Below are 9060 nucleotides of genomic sequence, written 5' to 3'. Positions count from 1 at the left end.
GCTGGGACTGTTGGACATTTATTTGGTATCCAATGTCGGCAGCAGATGGCATAGTGAGTAGTGCGATGTGCTGTTTAGTCGCTGGGACTGGTTGCCAGTCAGTCAAGATGTCCAAGGGAAGATGTGGAGGGGCACTGTGCTTCCCACACCCATTTGAAGCTGATCTTTGGTGTCGGAAGCCGTCTGTGCTTTGTCACTCGGCCTGGGGGATGATCTGGTGACAAACCCCACTGCGCCCACAAGGCGATTGCAGAAATTCCTGTTGCAAAGAAATCTGGCTGATCTGATCGCAGTTGATCTCTAAACTCCAAATTTTTTTCCCCTTAGATATTACACCGTTTTCTGAACCTTTTGCTGCTTTGCATTTCGCTCTGCAACGCATTCCCGCACACATTCTTGTCAATACACGCTCCTTGCAGAAAATGAAGACCTCGAAATCGAAAAAGAGCAGCGGACAGCTAGAGGAGATCGGCGGATACAAGGCCCTGCCTGTTCACTTTGCTGACAGCGATGCCCCTCACTTTGTATACTTCAAAGCGCACAAGCCCAAAAAGGAGGATGTTCTCCTGCCGGCCAACCGCACGCTGTTCATGTTCAACCTGCCAGCAGACGCGACGGAGCTCTCGATCCGGCGGCTTCTAAAGGGCACAGCGCGTGTAGTGCAGGTGCTGTTCCACGACGTGATCGGGCGTGATGTGATCAAGACGTCGGCACTGGAAGCAAGGCTGACTGCATCGCTGGCCAACGATAGTAAAGATGAAGATACAAAGCCAGTTATGCGCACGCAGCTGCTGGGGTCGGGAGCCAGCGCACACGTGGTGGTTCTGGAGGAGCAGGAGCTGGCGAATGTGCTGAACATGAAGAGCGCGCGGCGCGAGTGGCCCTCGGGTGACCCAGCCAGCGATCCGCTGGCATACCACGGACTGTCGCGGTATATCTACGAGTACCGCGCGGCGCGGCCGCCTATCGAGATGCTGAAGCAGGACGTTGACGGGTACATGGCCAAGTTCGAAGAAGCACAGTACGAGCGCGAGCGCCTGCTGGCGCAGCAGCGCAACGTGCCGGATGCCGACGGATTCATTACAGTTATCCGCAGCGGCCGCAAGAGCACGAATACTGACGGCACGATCACAGTTACCGCGGCCACGGCTAACGGCATCAAGTCGGCCGAAGCCAAGAAGAAGGACGTGCAGTTCGGCAACATGTACCGATTCCAGATGCGCGAGCGGAAGCGCGACCAGCTGGCGGAGCTGCGCAAAAAGTTCGACGAGGACAAGGAGAAGATTGCCCGCATGCGCCAGAACCGTCACTTCAGGCCATACTAGTCTTTTTTGCGCAGCCATCTTTTGCTAGAGCTTTTCCGCATAAATTCGCTGTGCCGATCAGGCCCAACCCCATGAAGACCAACAAGTCCAGCTCAGTTCCTCTTTTCCGCTCTACACCTGCTTTTCTTATTTTTCTACTCAAATGGAGGCCGAAATTCCAGCGTCGTCGCTCAAAGCATTTTACAAGGCGCTACAGTGCCTAGCACGTATAGGTACCGACATTTCGTTTGCGGCGCGAAGCGATGAGTTGGAGCTCATTGGCATAAATGCATCGCGGTCTGCCTATGCGTCGTTCAAATTCACCCAGCAGTTTTTTGACGCATATAACGTTCTGTTGCCCCCTGATGGCTCGCCGTCACAGGCATTCCGATGCAAGGTTCTGTCGAAGCCGCTTGTCGGCATATTCAAGTCGCGCGGCCCACAGCCCGCCCATGCAGTCGAGAAATGCGTGCTGCGGATCGAGCAGGCTGCCGAGCCTATGCATGCTGGACGTCTTGACCGCGACAGCTCTAATATGATGTCGAACATCAATGGAGAGTGTCGGCTGGTGGTGCAAATGACGTATAAACAAGGAATTTGCAAAACACACCGGCTGTTCTATGAAGTGTGCGATACGTTGCACTCTGTGTACCGCAAGGACGAGTGCAAGAACCGGTGGCGCGTGGGTGCCAAGGTAGCCGCTGACTGGATCGCACATTTTGCGCGTGGGCTTGAAGAAGTGTCAATTTGGATGTCCACAAGCGAAGTCAAGGTACGGAGCTGGGCCGAAGGGCAGTTCGCTGGTATCGGTAGGTCGCAGATCGACGCAGCTGTAGCAGAGACCACAAGGGCTCTACAGACGGAGCTGACAGTGGAGCCAGCAGAGTTTGACATGTACAGCGTGGCTGGACACCATCCGACCGAGCTGACATTTGGGCTGCGTGAATTCAAGGCAGTGCTACAGTATGCAGAAGCGATGGCAATGCCTGTATCTGCGTATTTTGATAAAGCTGGCGACCCGCTCCTTCTCAGTGTCAACTCGACACGGCGAAGCGATGATACTGGCATGTACAGCATGGCACCAGACGACTTGACTGCCGAATTCGCCATTGCCACCATCTCAAACTACATTGACGCAGTGTCTACGCCAAGCAGCGCGAGTTCTGTGAGATATAACCGCACACCTCAACTCAATCGAGCAGGAAAGCAGCCAGCACATGAAGTGGACGATATCAGTCAGCCATCTCCATCGCGCAGCAGCGTCCGTACAACCGGTTTACGGAGACACGAGGAGACCATTTATGATGTCGATGTCAGCATTGTGCCATCGCCGTCGCCATTTGTATCGTCAGCACACAGCAGCAATGCTGGACTCTGGGCAAACAACAACCCGGCGCTCGATCGCTCAGACTCTTTACTCAACACACCCACTCCGTCAGCAAGCACCATGCGCCGCGCAGCTACTGCTGTCACCGGCAGATCGCAGATCGAACAGAATTTGCCAGTCGGGCCAGCCAGCCAGCCGCTCAGCGATGTATCAGTGCAGCTTACTCCGGTGATGAACAGCCCGGCCAACAACACCCGTTCATACAGGCTTTTGCAGATGCCCAGACCAGCAGCGCCGCCCGGGGTTACTGACCAGGAGAACGAAGACGAAGAAGATGAGGCCTCGCGTCTGGCACCTCCTGGGAAGGTGCAGACAAGGCTGTCGTATAAACCAACGTCGGCGAACAAGGATGGTCCCATTGAGCTTGACTCAGACACAGACATGTCCGGCGAAGATGAGGATCTCGATGCCACTCCGCCGCCGCCATCGAAACGCATGAAGAGTCTGTTTTGAGCTGGAATCGTGACTTTCTATTGCGAACAAACATGTAACGTGTAAACAATCTGCATGTGTGGTTTTTGTGTATTCAGTACATGCCTCGGATCTTGCGTGCAGCTGGCGAATGGGCCGGAGCGTCTGCTGACTGTTCAGTGCCCAGACCTCTATCTGTCTTTTTTGCGGAGAGACCCCTAGCCGACCACAGCCGTCTTGGCGTGGCAAGGAAGTGCGTGGTTGTGGTTGGAAGCTCATTGGAAGCAATATCCATTGACACTCGCTTCGAGGATGTCTTTGTCGAAAGCACCTTGCCAGCAGAAGAGCTGCCGGCAGAAACATCTGTACTAATGAGCTTTGCTGACATGACCTTGCCTGTCGGTGTTGGTCCATGACATGGGAGGTGTACCGTCTGACCAGGTTTGGCCGGCAGTAATTTGGCTGAAGGGGAGCATGGCTTGGCTGACAATACTTTTCCGCGCGGCGACGATGATGTTGCTGCTGGCTTTAATGCGAGTTTGGTAGTCAATACTTTAGATGACGCTGTGTCTACTGCAACAGACTTTCCCACAGAGCTGCGCGTTGAAGCTGGAGCTGCAGTGGAGTTGCTCATCGTTGATAATGTTCCTGCCAGAGCATCAATGGTGAGCATTCTGCCACTGAACGACGCCAAATCCAGACTAGTGTTTGTATCCGTCATTGCCGATAACTTTTCAAGCAATCCTGACTGCCTCTCTTTGCTGCTGTTATCCTTGGTGGCAGAGCCAGCATAATTGTCGCTGTCGTCGTCACTATTGTTACCACTGTTATTTCCACTGCTGCTGAAGCCATTGTCGAGTCCCTTGCCTACAATCCCACCACCCATCCCTGCACCCATATGGATACGGTTGTGACACATCAGTCCTACCATCGGTCCGCCCACCGTGCTGCCGCCTCTATTTGGTATTAGATTACTACCGTGTCGTCCGTAGCGAGTGTAGTCATATGGGTTACCCGCCATGGGCCAATCCTCGGCATTGGGGCGTGCATGCCACCGCTGCCCACGCATCATGTTGTGGTGAATGTGGTGGTGGTTACTCTCCTCGCCACCTGGCGAGTACATCTGCCCGTTGTGCTGAATACCCGCTGGGCCACTCATCTGTCCGCTATTCATTGGAAACCCTCTTTTCATTTGTGGGTAACCACCCATGCCGCAAGGAGCATGGTTACCCATTCCTTGCGGCATATACTGCGGGAATGGTACTGCATCAAGAAAAGAGATACTAGCGTATACGATAAAGAGACTGGTGTGCACAGTCAATAGCATTATATGAGAAAACCGCGAGCAAGAAGGATTGGTGGAATGGTATGGAAAAGTTGGTCTCGATTTGTTCTCACCAGAACTAAAAATGGAGCTGCAAACTTGTATATATGCGACTTGTCATATGGATAGCAGGGATCAAATTTGGAATGGGAAAGTAGTAACTATGCGCTGTGTGTCTCAAGTGTTGGTTTTAGGAGAGATTGTCTAACAGATGTACCGCACTGCAGAAAATAACGTGGAGGCAGTGCTAAACTCCAAACAGTAATAGCTCTGTCGTTTGACGATTCCACTAATGAAACAAGTCTACGGACTAGTGTCTACCTACTACCACGTTGTTTGGAACTATTTACAAAAGCAAACTGCTAGTATGATGGATTGGAGAAAATAAAACATACTTGAAAATTACTTGGACACTAAATGGTGGCATACGAAGAGCAAGCAGGTCTTTACATCTTCTTGAGCAGCGGTTTGATGTGTTTCACGTCATAAAAGAAACGACGCTCAGCGACAATATCCTTCAGTATCTTCCTGGTGAGCTTTCTCTTGTGTGGTACGTACCACCAGCGTTTAAGACCCGGCAACCTGGCAATCAACCACGCAGCATGATATGCCTGCCCCTTGTCCTCAGCTGTGCCCTCGCAAAATGTAGTCTCCACAAACTCGACCGTCTTGCTAATATAGCTGTAGGCTGGACCTTTGCGTTCGTGTGAATACTCTGGTCCCAGAATCCCAGAAGTGATGTTTGAATACACGCGCGCATGCAAGCGACAGAGGTTGGGCAGCTTCTTTAGCAATTTGACGAGGTTACCAGACTGCAAGATAGCGCGCACATCCAACTCTTGCAGGCCACAGAGCTGCACAATGGATGGCACTACCAGTGGTGTTACGCGCGTCGTAATGCAGTGCTGCAACGTATAAACCATATGGTTCAGCTCGGTAGCCTTGGACCCGTTTAGATCCTCGCCGTCGATCACCAGACACTTAGCATAAATCTTGGATGATAGCAAATTCTGGACCCAACGTTTGTAGCATGCCTTCTCGTGTAGCACATCGGTCATGTTGACACACAGCCGCAAGGTATCTAACCCTGTGAACATGGTGATGCCATTGCTGGAAGCATCCACCTCCTCACCCAGTGACAGTTGCTTGATGCTCTCCAGAGAAACGAGTGATGTACAGTTTCGCATAACCCGGCCCTTTCCGAGCAACCTTAGGTTCATTAGCTCTGAGAACTTCAGACCGGTTGCACGCTGGTCCACAGGGACACCTAGCTTTGCTAAGGTTGAGTTGATGTGCAGACCCAGCGTTTTGAGTCGCGATAGTTCGAGCCCCTTGCCGCTACCTCCACTAAATAGAGTACGCCGTGCTGCAATATTGTCCAAACGCACCTCTAGTAACTCAACTATCGACAGATTGAACTGCGAGACAAGCTGTGGTGGCAGCAGCCCAGACTCCAAAAACGAAAAGGGTGTCCAATTAATACTCAACTTACCTATGTCGATGCCTCCATTGTAAGGGAAAACAATCTGGAGCTCACTTAACTGGCCAGCCTTCTGGTTAATGAAATTAGACATAAACGGACGCTCACTAGTCGACGGGTCATGAATAGAATGAGCTACACGGGTGATATTCGGGAATGCCTTGGCAAGCCTTTTGTCAAGACAGGCCAGCTCATCATAATCGAACTCTACCCATCTCTTGACATTGTCGCTCTGCCCTGATATACGCAAAGACCGAACAAAAGGCCAAGTGTGGCGGAACAGTCCGAGCACTTCCAGCTTGTTTATGATCCCGCTGATACCCACGCCATGGCCGACCTCGAGAATCATTTCAGTTGGGATTGATCTGCAATCCTGTCGGATGATGTACCGGACATTAGACTTTACTCCAGTGGCAGACCTCATGTAGCCGACCTCGTTGTCGCACATTTGCGTACTCACAAACATTGTGCGGAACAGCATTTGGTGACTTGTTCTTTAAACATGCGGCTGACCCACACGTAGTTGCGCACATTCTGTACGTTCTGCGGTAGCAGGTTTCCAGCCTCCTTTTGTCCATCGACAAGATACGCGAATATTTTTCCAAGACCTTTGGAGGAAAAGAAATAATGGATACCATGAGTTTTTTTGCTGGCAATTAGGAAAAGAAAAGAAACTAAAGGAAAGAGGAGCAGTAGTGGTGGCAAGAGGGATGCAATGGATGTCACTCCGACTGGCAGTATTTCAGTCGCCCTGTAGTTAGGTATACTGAATGCAGGAAAAAGGACGAGAGCTACTCGCTTTGCAAAGCAAATGCCCCTCTCAGCATATATGAATTGTCTACTATGCACAATGCTGCAAGCTTTTGGCCTGCTGGCCAGCACGCGGAAGGGTTGTCAAAAAGGTACATAGGTTATCAAAACCAAAACCAGACTAGCAAAAAATGATTTCTGCCGGGTTCGAACCGGCGACCGTCTGCGTGTTAGGCAGACGTGATAACCAACTACACCAAGAAATCCTCACGCTCTGGAGTGATCACCTGAAATGAGTATGTAAGCCAGATGGTCTGCCCAATATCCACTTTTCAATAATACCTTTGCCTATAGCTCCCCAGCTGCCTATATCCATTAGCCAAACTTACTACCTATAATTAAATAAATACTAGAACGCACCTGTAGTGCATATTAATCATACTATTATATAAATATTGTAGGTTTTCCTATTTCTATATTAGTTCCTTTTAAGATTACTTATTTTACCTAGTGATTTACTTCCTATACTAAGTTACTTATAAAAATAGACCTGGTATATAAAAGTAGTACTTTAAATTATCTTTCTTACCTAGTTTAGTAACTGTGAATGACCTCTGTTGACATTCGGGCAACCCCATGCCCTTCGTCACCATGTGCAGATCCAAATCCCTACCTATATAAACATTGTGGGCCAGAATGGCCCCATCCTCCCTTTTTTCTCCTCAGCAAATTTCTAGTTTATTCATTCCATAATGCTCATAACCACTGGACTCTCTGAAGGTTAACAACCTCCATTAGGGTAACAGTTTGGAATGACTGAGGAAATGTAGGAGAACAGTTCACAGTTTGCTTCTAAGCTCAGTTGCTCTAGATAATGATAACAGTGCTATACTGGCTGGTTTTCTAGTCTTAATGGCCGATCCATCATGTATCATCATATTTCTTTGCTAAGCTAGAGTTGAGCCACTGCGCATCTATACTCTTCTAAGCAAAGTCTAGCTGGTGCAAGGAATAGTGACCATAGCTATATACACTACATGTGACAGACGTCCAGTTATTATCAATAAAAATTGACACTAATAACTGTGTTTAGTAATGCTAGTCTACCTCGCTCATTGAGCAAAAGCTGCTGTATCTGCATTTGTTTATTTTGAATGTGTTGTTGCATTTAGCATGTATATCCTAATGTAATGAATATTCTCAGCATTTGTTGTTGAGCTCCATACTTTCGACAAAAAGCTTGAAAAGTGAGTCGCGTTTCAATAGACTCGTGGGAGTGTCAAATTCGGCGACTCTGCCCTGATCCATGACCAGGATTCGATCACTATCCATAACAGTTCTGAGCCGGTGCGCAACAGTCAGAACAGTGCAATCCTTGAATTCATCGCGGATAACCTGCTGCATGATATGATCCGTTTTTGCGTCGACATTCGCAGTCGCCTCATCGAGAACCAGGATCTTGCGTTTCCACAGCAGTGCACGACACAGACTGACAAGCTGACGCTGACCGACACTAAAGTTCTTGCCTCCATTTTCTATCCATTTGTCCAAGCCAACACCTGATACCCACGGACCACTGCGCCGGTCACCTTTGACGTGAGCATAGGTTGGCCTAAGGATGGCATCCTCAATTTGGCCCTTGCGAATTGCTTCCCAGACTTCGTCGTCGGTGAACTCCTCCAGCGGGTCCAGGTTCTCGCGTATCGTACCAACGAACAAGGCTGGATCTTGTGGAATGATGCTAATCTTGGAACGAAGATCCTGGAGACCAATCGTCGAGATATCTATGCCGTCGATAAAGATAGAGCCGCTGGATGGCTCCACTATGCGAAGCAGCGCATACGTCAGCGATGACTTGCCAGCCCCAGTACGCCCAATAATGCCGACTTTCTCACAAGGCTTGATCGAAAAGGATATATCGTTAAGAACTGTATCCAATTTGTCAAGGTACTTCATGCTGTAGTTTCTGAACTCAACAGTGCCGATCGATGGCCAACCTTGTGGGGGACGGGAGCCCTTAACAACTCTGTGTGCCTCACGAGGAAGTTCTATATAGGCGAAGTATCCGGATAGACTCTTCAAGGAACTCGATAAGTAATGGTCGTACCGGATTATTGGATTGACTAGGGTATATATCCAAACCGACATAGTCAGCATAGCCTCAATTCTTCCTGGCGACACAGAGCTTGAGTCAAGGCTCATGACTACTAGGTAAAGCAGAGCGGATGAACGGAGTATAGTGAGGAAAAAATGGTAAATGGCGCTCCAGCAATACATCACAGAGTTCATGACGTTATTTAGCGCATTGGCATTTGCCAAATCGATCGCTCCTGTCCGTAGATATTGGTGATGTGCACCATATATGCGCATTGTTTGCCGACCTTGGATGATTTCGAGTATAATC

General features: G+C 49.6%; 1 non-coding gene across 1 annotated transcript; it reads right to left on the bottom strand.

Annotated features, from left to right (window-relative positions):
* Positions 1–6848: 6848 nt before the first annotated feature.
* On the bottom strand, positions 6849–6922 carry DL89DRAFT_t181. Its single transcript has one exon. It is a non-coding gene; the product is annotated as a tRNA-Val (tRNA).
* Between the last annotated feature and the right edge of the window lie 2138 nt (positions 6923–9060).

Source organism: Linderina pennispora, assembly GCF_002104995.1.
Source record: "Linderina pennispora strain ATCC 12442 chromosome Unknown DL89scaffold_49, whole genome shotgun sequence".
NCBI lineage: Eukaryota > Fungi > Kickxellomycota > Kickxellomycetes > Kickxellales > Kickxellaceae > Linderina > Linderina pennispora.
Note: the sequence above shows the minus strand (reverse complement) of the source record. Positions and strands in the feature narration are given on the sequence as shown.